At 48.1% G+C, this 16,169-nt stretch overlaps 2 long non-coding RNA genes across 2 annotated transcripts; one reads left to right on the forward strand and one right to left on the reverse strand.

Annotated features, from left to right (window-relative positions):
* Nucleotides 1–322: 322 nt before the first annotated feature.
* On the reverse strand, nt 323–11,197 carry LOC141067821 (uncharacterized). Its single transcript, XR_012226489.1, has 2 exons — nt 11,095–11,197; nt 323–377 (listed from the first exon to the last, which is right to left on the reverse strand). It is a non-coding gene; the product is annotated as an uncharacterized lncRNA (long non-coding RNA).
* A 203-nt stretch (nt 11,198–11,400) lies between these two features.
* On the forward strand, nt 11,401–15,892 carry LOC141067810 (uncharacterized). Its single transcript, XR_012226488.1, has 4 exons — nt 11,401–11,538; nt 13,880–13,912; nt 14,743–14,888; nt 15,051–15,892. It is a non-coding gene; the product is annotated as an uncharacterized lncRNA (long non-coding RNA).
* Nucleotides 15,893–16,169: the final 277 nt, after the last annotated feature.

Raw genomic sequence — 16,169 nt, forward strand, 5'->3', positions numbered from 1 at the left:
TTTTCCAGTTCGATGGTGTGCATGGCTTCGGTGTGGCCTCCGTTATGAGGCTTATTGCTGCCATACGGATTGTAAGGTCTTCGCCACGACTCCTGTGTGCGGATTTTATTGCTGTCCGAGTTAGGGTAAGGATTGTTGTTGCTGTAGCTATCCTGTGTAATGTGGGAAGGGTACGTTGGCACCACTGAGGGGTTGGCGATAGCTACGCCATCGAGATCCTCTCCAAGCGTGTTCCGGACGAAGCTACTTTTCAGCTGCGCTCGAGGGATGTTCACATTGGCATAAGGATTCTGGATGCCGTATCCTTTATCCATCTTTGATCTGGTGGTCCTCAGATTTCACTTAAGGAGATAATTTTTCTTCAAGGAACTCAATACCTGTGTAGGTGTAAAATACAGGGATTATTAAATGTTCAATGTGAATTTTGCAGTCATAGCAGAAGTTAAACTCTCTCAATGAAAGCTTGAAATCTACACAAGTGATGGCACAGGAGTGGTTTCAAACCCAGTTTTGTTTACAAAAAAACAAAAGGGTGACTATGCTATGTGGTCAAGATCCAGACTTACCTAGTGTCCTACAACTTTCTAACTAATGGCAAAAATATAGGTATTAGACCTACCGGTAATGATGTTTCCAGGAGTCCATCCTGACAGCACTATGGAGGACGTCCTCCTCCTCCTTACAGGGACAGGAAAGCACACGAGAGGTTAAAAGGCCATGTCCCACCCCCTTTCCCTCAGTGATTTGACAAGTACCACAAGGTGGATGATGCTAGTAACGGTTTAATGAAACAGTCATATTACAGCATATGACATAACATAATACAACATAGTATAACATAACAGGGAGGGAACTACCCGTGCTGTCAGGATGGACTCCTGGAAACATCATTACCGGTAGGTCTAATACCTATTTTCCAGGACGTCCACCTGACAGCACTATGGAGAGTACCAAAGCACCTCCTCAGGGTGGGATTACTGCTTGGAGAACTTTTCTCCCGAATGCGGTTTGTTGGCCAGCTAACACATCTAGTTTGTAGTGTTTGCAGAATGTATTAAGACTAGCCCAGGTTGCCGCTCGACAAATTTGATCAACTGACGCCCCTGCCCGCTCGGCCCATGAGGCCGATACCGCCCTTGTAGAGTGGGCTTTTAAGGAATCAGGCGGGCTGGCGCCTTCAGCCTGGTAGGCGTCCGAGATTACTGAGGTAATCCAACGCGCTATGGACGCCTTAGAGGCCTTCTTCCCTTTATTCCTACCAAAGAGAACGAACAGGTTCGGGTCGATACGCCAACTATTGGTGGCCTCTAGGTATTCTATAACTGCGCGCCTCACGTCTAGCGAGTGGAGCTGCCGCTCCTTCTCATTTCGGGGATTATCACAGAAAGAGGGTAACACTACCTCCTGGTTCAGGTTTCTTGTGGAGGCTACCTTCGGGGTAAATGCCGGGTCTAACCTAAGGATTATACTATCCTCTCTTATCTGGAGGTATGGATCCTTAGTGGATAGGGCCTGGATCTCCCCTATTCTTTTGGCCGTGGTAATGGCTACTAGAAAGGCCGTTTTACGAGTGAGAGCACGGATGGGTATCTTCTCACTAAGGGCGAAAGTGTCCGAGCAGAGGAACCGAAGTACCAGGCCCAGGTCCCATGGCGGGGTGAGCTGCCTAATCGTGGGACGCAGGCGTTGTGTGGCTTTTATAAACCTTATCACCCAGGGATGTGCAGCTAACTGATAATCAAAGGCGGCGCTCAAAGCTGAAACCTGGACTTTTAGAGTGCTGGGCTTGAGGCCTTTATTAAAGCCTGCCTGCAGGAACCCTAGTATGTTAGGGAGATCCGGGATACCTGCCACGAGCTCGGACCTGCCACCCTCCAGACAGAATCTCCTCCATATCTTCTGATAGATTGCCGACGTCACCGGCTTCCTGCTGGCCTGTAGGGTGGATATGACCTGCTCCGACAATCCTTTTGCCTTCAGGATGTCCCTCTCAGGATCCAAGCCGATAGATGGAGTCTTGCTGGGTCCGGGTGGTGGATCGGGCCCTGGTGGATGATGTTCTTCCACAAGGGCAGCTCGACTGGATCTTCTACTGCCATGGCTCCCAGAAGGGAAAACCAGCTTCTCCTCGGCCAGTATGGCACTATCAATATCACTCTTGCGTGGTCCTCGCGTATCTTTCTGAGCACTGCCGGTATGAGGGCCAGTGGTGGGAACGCATAAGAGAGGGATTCTCCCCAAGTCTGACTCAGGGCGTCTACGCCCTCTGGATGGTCCATCGGATTTAAGGAGTAGAATCTGGGAACCTTCGCGTTCTTGCGGCTTGCGAAGAGATCTATACTGGGGTTCCCCCAGCGCTGACAAAGCTGGTTGAAGATCTCTATGTTCAGTTCCCACTCTGTCGGGTGGATCTGTTGTCTGCTCAGGTAGTCCGCCACTTCGTTTTGGGAACCTTCTAGATGTACCGCGGTCACGGATCGAACTGTCCGTTCTGCCCACGTGAATATCTTTTCCGCCAGTGCCTGAAGTGGTTGATGTCTGGTTCCTCCTTGGTGTTTCAGGAATGCCACTGTCGTCGTATTGTCGGATAAAATGCGGACATGACGACTCTTTAGTACCGACCGGTTTCTCCGCAACGCTTCCCAGACCGCGAAGAGTTCCTTGAAATTGGAGGATCTGGCCTTGATGCTTGCTGGCCACTTCCCCTGGAAGATCTTCCCTTCTATGTGGGCTCCCCATCCCCACGCACTTGCGTCTGTGGTGACTACCACGTATGGAGAGGTTGTCCAATGCACGCCCACCTGAAGATTCCTGGCCTGTAACCACCAGCGAAGGGACTCCTTTACTCGTCCTGAGAGTCTTAGGGGTTTGTCTAGCGACGCCTGACTCCTGTCCCACCTCGCGAGAATTTCTCTTTGTAACAACCGCGAGTGGAATTGGGCCCAACGGACACACTGGATGCAGGCTGTCATAAGGCCCAGGACCTCCATTGCTTCCCTTATGGAGCATTGACGCTTCAACAGACCTCTGGTTCTGGCCTGAATGGACTTCTGCTTCTGCTCGGGTAGCCAGGATATTCTGTCGGCTGAGTCTAGGAGGACTCCCAGGAATACCTTTCTGGTGTTTGGAGTGAGGTCCGACTTCTCCCAGTTGATCACCCAGCCCAGGAACTCCAACACAGTAGTTGTTCGGATCCTGTCTCGGATGAGCGCTTCCTTGGATCTTGCCACCAGTAAGAAGTCGTCCAGGTACGGCACAATCACAATACCCTGATCTCTCAGGTAGGCCACCACCTCTACCACCAGCTTTGTAAAGATCCTGGGAGCTGAGGCCAGCCCGAATGGAAGACCCTGAAACTGAAAATGGCAGGTCCGGGCTGGTGAACTGATCGCAAACCTTAGTAGGCTTTGGGATGAGGGATGAATAGGAACCTGATAATATGCCTTTTTTAGGTCTAGGGCGCACATAACTGCGTCCCTGTCTATCAGAGGAATTGCGGATCGGATTGACTCCATCCGGAACCTCCTGTATCTGACCCAAGCATTTAGTGGCTTCAGGTTTATGATGGTGCGGGCCTCTCCGGATTTTTTTGTAATTACAAACAGGGAAGAGTAGTGACCTTTCCCTCTTTCTGATGGTGAAACTGGTATTATGACCCCTGAGTCTAGCATGTCCTGAAGATCCGACCACATTGCGGAGTCCTCCTGGACGACAGTGGGGGCAATATATCTGTCGGGGGGAGGAGAATAGAGCTCTATCCTGTAACCCTCTCTGATGGTTCTGAGAACCCACTGATTGTTGGTGACTCGCGACCAGTTTGCTGCAAAGTGGCGAAGTCTCCCCCCAATGCCTATGGCGTCATTGTCTCCTCGACCTAGATGTCGATGCAAATGGGGGATCTCTGCTCTTCCCACTTTGGCTGAAGGAGCCTCTGTAGGAGCTTCTATTAGACCTCGCCCGGCCCCTAAACTCTGACTGTCCTCTGAAGAAGGAGCCTCTCCGAAAGGACTGGGACCGTCTGGGCTTTTCTTCCGGGAATCCCTTATTCTTATCAGACACCAGCTCAAGGATATTATCCAGGGCTGGACCAAACACCCTCAGACCCGAGAAAGGGATGGCACATAACCCTTCTAAGGCCAAGTTATCTCCCGACCAGGATCTAAGCCAGACTGCTCGCCGGGCCGCATTAGAGAGGGAGCTGTTTCTGGCCGCAAACCTAACTGATTCCGCCGACGTATCCGACAGGAACGCCGTGGCTGATTTCAAAAGAGGAAGAGATGCTAGAATCTCTGACCTCGGGGTCTTGTTGGTTAGGTTTTCCTCCAACTGCCCCAACCACAGGAACATAGACCTGGCCACCGAGGTGGCTGCTATGTTGGCTCTAATCAGGGCCGCCGACGTCTCCCATGTTCTTTTTAACAAGACGTCCGCCTTTCTATCCATTGGGTCTCGAAGACCGGACGAGTCCTCGGCTGGGATAGCCGATTTCTTCGTAACCTTGGCAACCGGGACGTCGATCTTAGGGACCTCTTCCCACGCCCGAGTTTCCTCGGGATCGAAGGGCAGTCTATTTTTAAAGTTTCGGGAGAGTGTCAACCGACGCTCTGCTTCCTTCCACTCCTCCTGGATCATTGCTTTGATGTGCTCGCTCACAGGGAACACCACCTGTTTGCGGGACACCAGTCCTCCAAACATTAAGTCCTGTCTGGACTGTGGCTTAGGGACTTCTTCCATCTGCATGGTATTTCTGACCGCGTGTACCAGCTCGTCCGTATCCTCCAGTCTGAACAGGTACTTTCTGTTCTGTTCCTGACTATCCCCCAGGATCTCGCCTTCTTCCTCCTGATCTGAGTTCCGGAAATCGGATTCCTCGCTAGGGCTCGCCTCTGATACTGGGACTGGTTCCCACCTCGGACGCTTGCGACCTGGACCAGGGCTGGGGGATCGACGGGACGTAGAGGCCTGAATCTCTTCCCTTATCAGCGACCTCATTTCAGAAAGCAGAGATGGCTGTTCCTCGCCTATGACCCTGGAGGTACAGGGACCGCATAGGGTCTTGCTATAGGTGTCTGGCAGCTTTACTCTGCACACCGGACATCTGACTGATTTGGCGGTAGCTTTCGCCGGGTCCTTTCCCGAGGGGGACTCAGCCGGGGTTCCCTTTTCCTAATAATATAAGGGGCACCTCATCAGATCTGGGCTGTGGGGACGAGTGGGGAGGGTGGTCTGCGCTATGCGCACTTACCCCTCCACCAGATGCAGTGTTGCCTTCCATCCCCTGGCGTCCGATGCAGTCACACAGCCTGGAACCGCCTGTGACGACTCTGGAGAAGGCTTTGGTCCAGGAGCGCGCGCGCCCTGGATTTGAAACCGGCGTCTGACGTCACCGGATGTGACGCTGGTAAGCCGCGCCTCCACTTCCTGCCGGGCATCTGCGCGCGACCGCGCTCGGCGCGAGCCCCCGGCTTCCACTGCCCAGCGTCAGCGTCGTCCTGCGGGCTCGGCCCGCCGCCCCGCTTCTGTCGGTGCCCGCATGGCCAGCCGCCTGCGGGGAGCCGACCCGTCCTGGAGCCGAGAGCCCCCCCACCGGGAGGAACGGCTCCCTCCAGGAGCGCCGTCCTGCTCCTGGCCTTTGGAACCGAGGGACTCCCCACCGGGAAGTTTCGGCTCCGGGACCTCTTGACAGGGGAAGGATTGGACCGGCCGCACGATCCCCTGGGTCCCTCCGGTAAGCTCTCGCGTGTCCCTCCGTGCAGGGACAGGAAAAACACTGAGGGAAAGGGGGTGGGACATGGCCTTTTAACCTCTCGTGTGCTTTCCTGTCCCTGTAAGGAGGAGGAGGACGTCCTCCATAGTGCTGTCAGGTGGACGTCCTGGAAAGTGCTACTTTTATAGGCTAATGAACTATGAAAAAGTGAGAGCTCAACACCTGACGTACCCAGAAAGGTATACATCTACCAGTTTGCATGTTCAAAGTCAATTTAGCATTTATGAAGATGAAAACCCTTTTTAATAATAATCATACAATTTGAGAGGAGCATTCCAGAAGACAGATGCAGCACAAAAGAACTCCTATGCATAGCGTATAACGCACAGAAGTCAGCCAACAGTGCTCTTTGTGTACTTTGTTCCAATCACTGAAGCGTCTTAAGGCCCCGTCTCACTAAGCAATCTCGGTAGCGAGATCGCTGCTGAGTCACAACTTTTGTGACATAACAGCGATCTCACCAGCGAGATAGCTGTGTGTGACAGCGATCAGCGAGCGGCCCCCCTGCCGGTATCGCTGATCGCTGGAAGAAACCTCTGGACATTTCTTTGGTCGCTGGTCTCCCGCTGGCCAGCACGCATCGCTGCGTGTGACAGGCGGGAGACCAGCGATCAGGTGTAAAAAATAATTAAAAAAATAAAAAATATAGTTATTCTCACCTTCCGACGTCGCGTTCAGCCATCCCGCCTCTCTCCACGCTCCGGTCCCAGTGATCCTTTGCACGAATGACCGCGAGACTTTGTTATCCCGCGAGACTGTGACATCTCGCGGTCATTCTCGCAAAGGATCACTGGGACCGGAGCGTGGAGAGAGGCGGGATGGCTGAACGCGACATCGGAAGGTGAGAATAACTATATTTTTTATTTTGATTCTATTTTTTACAGGATGGCAAGCGATGCCGGGCGCTCGGCATCGCTGTGCTGATCGCTGGTGAAGCTGTCTGTGTGACAGCTCACCAGCGATCACATAGCGATTTACCAGCGATCCTGACACCTTCATATCGGTGTCGGGATCGCTGGTAAGTCGCTTAGTGTGACGGGGCCTTAAGTGACCAATTATCTAACAATGCATATTGTGCTCTAATGTCCAGGATTTCACTGGGCCTCAGATTATATTGACTTGGGGAATCAGTTTCACTTCGTATGTGGAAGGTTTCTATCTATTCACCCTTTATGATTATCAGAAAAATAATAAACTAGTTTGGCAGTAAAGCTCGTTATGAATATGGTTCTCCCATGTAGTTGAAAGCAATGGATTGAGACCTTTTTAATGTAACACAGATGGAGCAAGCTGCGGACTTCCACCAGTAGTTTTCCACCTCTGTCAGCTTCTCGTTAGCACTGAATATATCACCAGATACCCCAAACTCAGTAGCACCTCAAAAATCAACCACACTTTATGGCTCTGATCACATCCAGTTTTCAGTTTCCATCATGAACAGAACCTTTGACGCAGTTCTGGATCCATCACTTGTGAGATACTGGTGAACCACATGAATTTACGATGTAATCTATCGTGTTCTGCTGCAGAGATGAGCACTCATTGCCATGCAGTTCTTTCATCTGATCACAGTACCTGTGATCTCATCTAGGAGGACACCCAGAGAGTTGTTTAACCCTTTAGTGATACCCCCAAACCACCTTGTACAGTGCGCACCTGTCTCATACCCTTCATAGATGGACAGGATGTGAAAAGCGATGCATTTCCATAATGCTCGGCCACTCCTGCGAAACTTCCAAATCTAAGATAACATTAGAATATTCTGTATCTCCTTGAGTCACCGAGGCGTGTGCAAGAAAAGGAAATCAGGTCATTAGGTTATTATTGGAACATATGTTCTTTATATTTCCACAGCCCGGTGGTGACGGCTTTACCAGAACCTACAGGAATATCTGATGTCATTGTGGAACATTGCTAGTCAGGAAGTGGACAGACGGTCACCCATATGTTGCATCTCCTTTGTGTTATGACGTAGAGGGAGATGTCTGCCCACCCTGATCTATATTTCAATACGCTCCCTGCGCCTTGCTCAATCTGTTTACCGATAGGCTTCACTTAAGTCAATAAACCTGGACAATGCAAGCTACACACTGCAAACACTGCAGAAGCACCACAGCCGGGTTCCTAGGGTGTCCAGTATTCCCTTCACCTTTCTATTTACTTTGATCATATGCATCTAAGCCTACAATATGTGATACTATCTGCTGAGCTGGTGTAGCCAATATCAATGTGTGATATCACCTGCTGAGTCACTGTATCCAAGGATTTAATTTCATGTGTACTATGTATCCACTGTCCATCTAATCCCTCCCCGACACAGTTGGACCTTCGCACATAGACATGAGTATCAGTGGATGCCATCATATTTGGCTTCACCCCAGCGATCCTGACAACGATATGAATCGCTGGTGCATCGCTAAGTGGTCGTTAGTGAGCTGCCACACGGGCAGATCTCACCAGCGAGATGGCAGGGGTCGGGGGTTGCTACTTACCTGTCAGACGTGGCGATCCTGACGTCCTCCCGCCCGCGTCCACGCGTCGCTCGTTGGCGCCACAGGAAGCGCCCGACGAGAAATGGTCCAGGACGTTCTCGCGTGACCAGCGATGAGCAGCGGGGTAGCTGGTCGGAGGTAAGTGTCACACATAGCGATATCGCTAGCAATATCGCTGCTACGTCACAAAATCGGTGACGTTACAGCGATATTGCTAGCGATATCGCTATGTGTAACGGGGGCTTAAGTTAGGGGACATGTGGGGGCTTTCATTATACAGAGGTCACAAGGTTAACACATATGCTGTCTGACCATCCCCAATTGTGGGATTCATAGAAGAAAGGAATTGTATGCAAATTACCCCATTGTAATCCAGCAGGATGGGAGGCAGTTCCACAAAGATCAGGAGGAACAGGCCATGCAGGATGGGGAGGCAGCAGGACAATGAGATCAGGAGGCAAAGGCTAGGCAGGATTGGGGGACAGTGAGTTCAGAAGGAACAGGCCAGGCAGGAATGGGGAGGGGGGGAAAGGCAGTGGGACAGTGAGATCAGGAGGAACAGGCCATGCAGAATGTTGGGGCTGCAGGACAATGAGATCTGGTGTAACAGGCCAGGCAGAAAGGGGGGCAGCGGCACAAAGATTGGGGGACCAGGAAAGCATGGATAGGGGGCAGCTCCACAATGTAATAAGATAAGGAGGAACAAGCCAGCCAAGTTGGGAGCGCAGCGCCACAATGACATCACGAAGAACAAGCCAGCCAGTATGGTGGGCAGCGGAACAATGAGATCAGTTTGGGCAGGATGGCAGCTGACATGTGAAGACTCCTGTTGGTTTTAGGACAGCTGGTGACTTCAGCTGTTATCTGTATAGTTGCTGGGCTGACATCTACATAAGAACAGGCAGCAGATTCTACTCGGGACTGTAGAACATATGGAATAGATTATGGCAACCTAATTATGTGACCGGGATATAATATTACATAGCCTCCACAGTGATAACATTACTTCAGTGCCAACCACCACATGGAGCTTACCATACCAAAATTTGTGCCAAACCTGACACAAATGTCTATACCATAACAGAGCCACCTCATCCATAATCCTGAAGAAGAGATTTCCCCATTTGTGCCCCCATCAGTACCAATGTCAGTTACTTGTCTGCCTTGTCCCTACCACAGTGACTGCTGTCTTTCAGTACTTGAATCATGACACCATGGGTGTGACATCATCAGCCATGGTGGCCATCTTGCCCACGCTGAGGATTGGCAGCTGAGCTGTTAGCGGTGTATGACTAGTGAGGAAACCCTGTAAATCCGCTGCATCATTAGCAGCCATTACGGCATAATGAGATGGCTCAGGGTTATATAATGGATCCAGTCAGAAAAGACTCGAAGCCATGACAACACAGGTAGAGGATTAGAGACACACCTGTGTGCGTACCTGCCATTGTTAATTCATATCTGATTGGTCAATAAGGGCAAATTATTCACAGGATAGTACAGGTGAATACACCACATTTCTCCCTGTTATCAGCCAATTCAACCTGGCAGAGGCGGAAATGTCTTTAGAGACCCTCATGCCCATATACACAGGTTATAAATCCAGCTCTGGCATTTACTGACGCAAAAGATATTTCACCTTTAACACAAGACAATGACCCCGTCGGCCGCTCGTGGCAATTACACCCCAACAAATGAAGGTTTACCAGTAATTAGATCCGAAACTAGATAAATAATGCACCGGATGGCTCCGTTCTTCCCTTTCCCCTACAGTGAGACATTGCAGTGTAGGGTGGCGGTGCTTGTGCAGGAGTCTGGGCCCGGGGGTATAAAAATTGCACCACTATCGTCCCTGTGTGAATCCCACCTGTGCTTTATACACCTTCAAGGGGTTCTTCACCGTGGATGTGGCCCCAACAATAAGCTGAACATATGGGGCCATGAGGATTCCCAAAAATAGCGAATTAACGGTCCATGGCTGCCATACAGGAGCTTTGAAAACTGCCTCCTTGATTACCCGGTTGATGACGGCAGGTAGGAGGTTTGCAGGGTTCATTTTTGCAGCACATTTTCAAGCAGATTCTTCCTGAAAAAGATGTTGTGTGTATATATCCCAATAGCAAGCAGGGACGGGTCATAAAGCAGGAATTACGTCAGCACTAACGTCACAACGCAGAGGTATGCCATCTACTCCTGAATCCCAGAAGCAGGGGGCACGTTCCCCTTTAAATATCCATTCAGGGTACATGTCTGTTAATGCGCATAGGTAAATTTACCCTGATTTACATTTGACATCTGATGTGAATTACCTGAATGTAGCCCTCCCCCTACTAGAGGATGGTTATGGATCAGTAGTCTCACAGCGATTCATCCGTCAGGGCATGATGGGAGCTGTAGTTACAGACCACTGTTCTAGATTATTCTCCTGATTGATGGCAAGAGAGAAACTCCATAGTAGAAAATATCAAAGCTGGAGAGGGGGATATGGTTTCCGGTCTGATTTGGGAAAGGGGGCCAGATTAGACGTTGCCCATTATGACCCCAGACTTTTAAACAGTAACTTTATTCCGCCCAAGAAACGCGAGAGATCACAGTGCAAGGAGAATACTGTGCAGCACAAGGGCAAAGGGCAGATAATATCATATGCGCAAACATGGAATATAACAGTCATGTGGCGGGTCGGTGACCTCGCTGTCCCCCGGTAGTAACCGCTTGTTGGGGTTGTCGTTTTCCGGAAGGTTTGAAATTGCAATCTAAAACTTTAGTAAAGTACAAGGAGATAGATAAGCCTGTCCCTGCTAGGAGAAGGAGGGATAGAGGAGTGGAGTCTCTCACCTGTGCTGCAGTCATTCCACGGCCAGGTTGTTATTTGGGGGGTAGCAGGGTCTTTTCTCTCCCATCCAGTACGAGCATAGGGAGCAGAGCGTTCCCAGGGAAGAGCAGCTCAGCATTGAAACTGTTCCACCTGCTGCTGACTTTTCTCCTGAGGGGGAGGGGAGCAGGTGAGTTTCTGCCGCAGGAGGGTGTGACGCAGGTTTCACATAGCTCAGGACAGGGAACCATACAAATCAGCCGAGTGTAGGGAGGGGCGCTCCTTACTGCCGGCACACGTACAGGCGACCGCAGACGCGGCAGTATGGACTGAGGACTCCAATATGGCCAACCAATCCGATCACAGAAAAGGCTGACCATATGGCGGCGTGTATGCACTGCTCACTGCAGATTCCCTGCCTGGGGAATGGTGGAGTATACTTTCTATGACCACACGTTCAGTATTTGGTCAGTATTTTACCTCAGTATTTGGTCAATATTTTACCTCAGTATTTGGTCAGTATTTTACCTCAGTATTTGGTCAGTATTTTACCTCAGTATTTGGTCAGTATTTTACCTCAGTATTTGGTCAGTATTTTACCTCAGTATTTGGTCAGTATTTTACCTCAGTATTTGGTCAGTATTTTACCTCAGTATTTGGTCAGTATTTTACCTCCGTATTTGGTCAGTATTTTACCTCCGTATTTGGTCAGTATTTTACCTCCGTATTTGGTCAGAATTTTACCTCCGTATTTGGTCAGTATTTTACCTCAGTATTTGGTCAGTATTTTACCTCAGTATTTGGTCAGTATTTTACCTCAGTATTTGGTCAGTATATTACCTCAGTATTTGTAAGCCAAAACCAGGAGAGGAGCAATCAGAGGAAAAGTATAATAGAAACACGTCACCACTTCTGCGGGTTTGACCCACTCCGGGTTTTGGCTTACAAATACCGATGTGAAATACTGACTGAGGTTTTTTATGTGGATTTGGGAGCAGATTCTGCTCTGACATTCACATGACAAACCACTTCACACCCTCTGAATAAGTTTCTGGTTGATCTGAGCCAGAAATTGCCTGCAGTGCACATAGTGCCGGGTTTTCCCACTTGTGAATTGTTAGGTGGATTTTACAGTTCTCAGCATTGATTTTGGAAGAGCAGCATCTTCAAAATCCATATAAAAAATGTCTCTATGAACATAATCTACTGACCATATGAGAAAATACATTTTTACTACAGAATCAATGGAAGCAGAAATCCCCCAAACCAACAAAGAGAAAACCCCCCAATTGTTAGCCGTTGTTAGGGTACGTGCACACGTTGCGGATTCTGCTGCGGATTTTTCCGTTCGTTTTACCTGCGGATTTAGTGCAGATTTTGTGCGGATTTCACCTGCGGATTCCTATAATGGAGCAGGTGTAAAAACGCTGCGGATTCCGTACAAAGAATTGACATGCTGCGGATTCAAAACAGCAGCAAATCTGCGCGGAAAAATCCGCAGCATGTGCACAGCGTTTTTTTATTTTACATAGACTAAAATGGTACTGTACACCGCAGGAGAATCTGCTGCGGATCCGCAACGTGCACATACCCTTAAAGTGTTTTTAGAGTCAGTTTTTCAGGGTGAAAAATCTACATAAAAAATAAATACAGTGTGAACATACGCTTATAGTACCAGCGTAAGAAGTCATGCTTCCTGGACATATCTTACATTGACATATTTAGGCCATAGTGTGTTTTTTGTATTGAATTGCGGTAGAACCACAGCGTTTACACTGCCATTTTTAAAGGCTGTGACATGTGAATGCAGCTTAAAGGAATTGTCCAGTCCAAATGGATAAGTCTGCAGTCACTCTGTGTGTCACTGCAGACTTATGAATCCTCCCAGATCACGCACTTTGTCCATTAAGACCCGGGAAGGAAGGGTATTTATAACTTATACATACCCCTGGCTAGTGGGCTCAGCCTCGCTCTCCAGACACTTGTATGGAGCGAGGCTGCTTGACTGGCCGACCGGGGGTATGTATAACTCATACATATCCTACGTTTCCTGGTCTGAAACCGGCAAATCCCCTTAGGCCATGTGCACACGGTGCAGATTCTGCTGCGGATATGCAGCGTTTCTGCAGCTGCGGGTCCGCAGCAGATTTAGGTGCGTTGTAAAGTATCATTGTTTTCAGTGGTAAACTGAAAACCGCAGTGCACATGCTGCGGATTTTTCCGCGCGGTTTTGCTGCGGTTTACAATCCGCAGCATGTCAATTCTTTTGTGCAGAAACGCTGCGGTTTCACTCCTCCATTATGAAGTGTAAAACCGCAGGGCAAAAACGCAGATAAATGGATTTTACTACAAAATCCGCACCACCAAAAAACTCCGTGTGCACATACCCTTAGTGTACAGTGTGTGCTCTGGGGGTGATTCATAAGTCTGTAGTCACATGTTCAGTATTTGGTCAGTATTTTACATCAGTATTTGTAAGTAAAATCCAGGAGGGTGTGATAAATACAGTGGTAACGTGTTTCTATTATACTTCTCCTCTCCTGGTTTTCGCTTACAAATAATGAAGTAAAATGCTGACCAAGTACTGAATGTGTGAACGTGGCCTAATAGTGAATTCCCACACTGCAAATTTTGTTGCTAAAATTTTCAGAACTTTTTTGCTGCAAAAATGCAGTGTGTGAACCTATGCTTAGGGCATGTCCCCACGGGGTTTATTCCGCAGCATGAAAATCACAGTGGAAATACTGCTGCTAATTTTACAATGGGAAAGGAGCAGACTTCACACACTATTTTTCCTATGCATTGCAGGCCTTAAGGCTACGTTCCCACAATGAGCTTTTGGTGAGTTTTCGATGTTGCACAATTTCTGCACCTTTTATTTGAATTAGGTTACTAGCGTTTTTGTGTGCGTTTTCTTAGGGTGTGTGCACACGCTGCAGATTCTGCTGCAGAATTTTCCACGCAGATTTGTCTAAATCCGCAGGTAAAAAGACCTGCCATTTATCTGCAGATTTTCTGCGGGTTTCCCCTGCATTTTGACACCTGTCATGGAGCAGGCGCCAAACCGCAGCGGAATCTGCACAAAGAATTGACATGCTGCAGATTTGAAACCACAGCAAATCCACGTGGAAAATTCCACACTGTGTGCACTGCGGATTTAATTTTCCATTGATTATAATGGTACTGTACAACGCAGCAGAAACTGCTGCGGATCCGAAGCGTGTGCACACACCCTTAGGCTAAGTGCACACGCTGCGGATTGGTCTGCAGATTTTTTATCTGCGGAACCGCAGGTAAAATGACCTGAGGTTTTACCTGCGGATTGGTGTGCGGTTTTCCCCTGTGGTTTATCATCTCTACAATGGAGGAGATGGTAAACCGCAGCAGAATACACAGAAAAGAAGTGACATGTCGTTTCTTTCTGCTGATTCAAAACCGCAGCTTTTCCGCAGTTAAAAATCTGCAGCATGTGCACAGCAGAATGTAAATCCCATAGGATAACATGCTACTTGTACACTGTCCGCAGCAGAACCGCAGCGTGTGCACAAAGCCTAAGTGCTGCAGGTTTTGTCTGTTGTTGGTGTGTTATGCATTAACCCTCCGTCAGGCGCAATCGATCTGACAGGCACACAGTAATTAGTTTCACTTCTCTCTCCTTGCCCACTTATCAGAAAACCCCACCCCTCCTAGTTATCTCCTGACTCTACAGGCTCTGTGAAACCTGATATCACAGTGACTCAGCAGACCTTCTAGTGAGCAGATATCAACACTTTGGCTTCTCAGGCACATTGCGCCTGATTTCAACACAAATTGAAAGGTTAGTATTTTCTTTTTTTATTCATCACGATTGTGTATTTAGCTTGTTTTATGAAGGATTAATGCTAAGTTAGTGTACATAAGTACTGTTTTCTTAGACAAAAGGAGGGTGGCTTCTAAGGCACATTGCGCCCTAACACATACTCTTTCTCTCTTGCTTCAGATTTTCTGCTGCAATGGCCAGAAAACAGTATGATTCATCTAAACCCCTTCATTTAGAAGAAATGAAGATTTTTTTGTTAGAAGATGATGAGGAAGAACCAGCAGTTAACTGAGGATTTAGAGGAATCTAGTGACATTTCATCTGAAGATGAGGTAGCAGAATGTAACACTGATTCTGGAACAGAGCAGGATGGTGATGACACTGATACAGAGGAAACAGACACAGATCTAGCTTATTATTTGGGCAAAGATAAAAATACAAAGGACGTCCCAAGGACGTTCCAGAACAAACACCGACTCTACCACCTTCTAAAAGACGCAGTTGTACTACCTGCTCATTTGTATCTGGTTTCAGAAGGCTTTCTAAATATGACTGCAAAATATGTAAAGAATCAATCTGCCTTTCCTATGCAACTTTCGTCTGCCAGCCTTGCTTTTCTAAGTGTACCTGTGCTGCTTCTGCTGCAATTGAAACCACTGAAGATGAGTAGAAAATAATTAAGTAACATCTAAGTGCAATATCCTTTAAGTTTTTTTCCATAATTTTATATTTAAGCAATAGTTAAGTAAAGATAACTGGAGCCTATTTGGCGGTACTACCGAAAAGTGGTACTTTTAGTTTTAATAAGTTTATGGTTAATGTTTTTTTTGCATCTGATTTGGTGTAATCTCTTTTAATACATTCCTATGAAGGTCACTGACTACTTCTATAGTCCTGAAATTGAAATATGTAGCTACTATAGGTGGTTTTCTGACCTGTGCTTGTCAGGCACATTGCGCATGAACTGAGGAGAATCTATATTGCGCCTGACGGAGGGTTAAATAAAGCTGCTTTCAATTTGATACCTCTGGAATTTGGCTTTGACAAAGCTTAATTGACATACTTACGTGCAGATTACATGCATTTTCAATGCGTCTTTGTTGTGAAAATGCACTAAAAACGCATGTGCATTTTTTTACCTTCAGAATTTCCACACCTAATGGAAGTCTATGGGAAAAATCCACACAGAAAACTTTGTGTAACCGCAAGAGAAACTGATATGTTGCAGATTTGAAACCCACACCGCAGGTCAATTTACACTGCATTAACCCCTTTCCAACAACGGGCAAAATAGCATGC

Source organism: Dendrobates tinctorius, unplaced genomic scaffold, assembly GCF_039654945.1.
Source record: "Dendrobates tinctorius isolate UK_male_01 unplaced genomic scaffold, ASM3965494v1 ptg000013l, whole genome shotgun sequence".
Taxonomy (NCBI): Eukaryota; Metazoa; Chordata; class Amphibia; order Anura; family Dendrobatidae; genus Dendrobates; species Dendrobates tinctorius.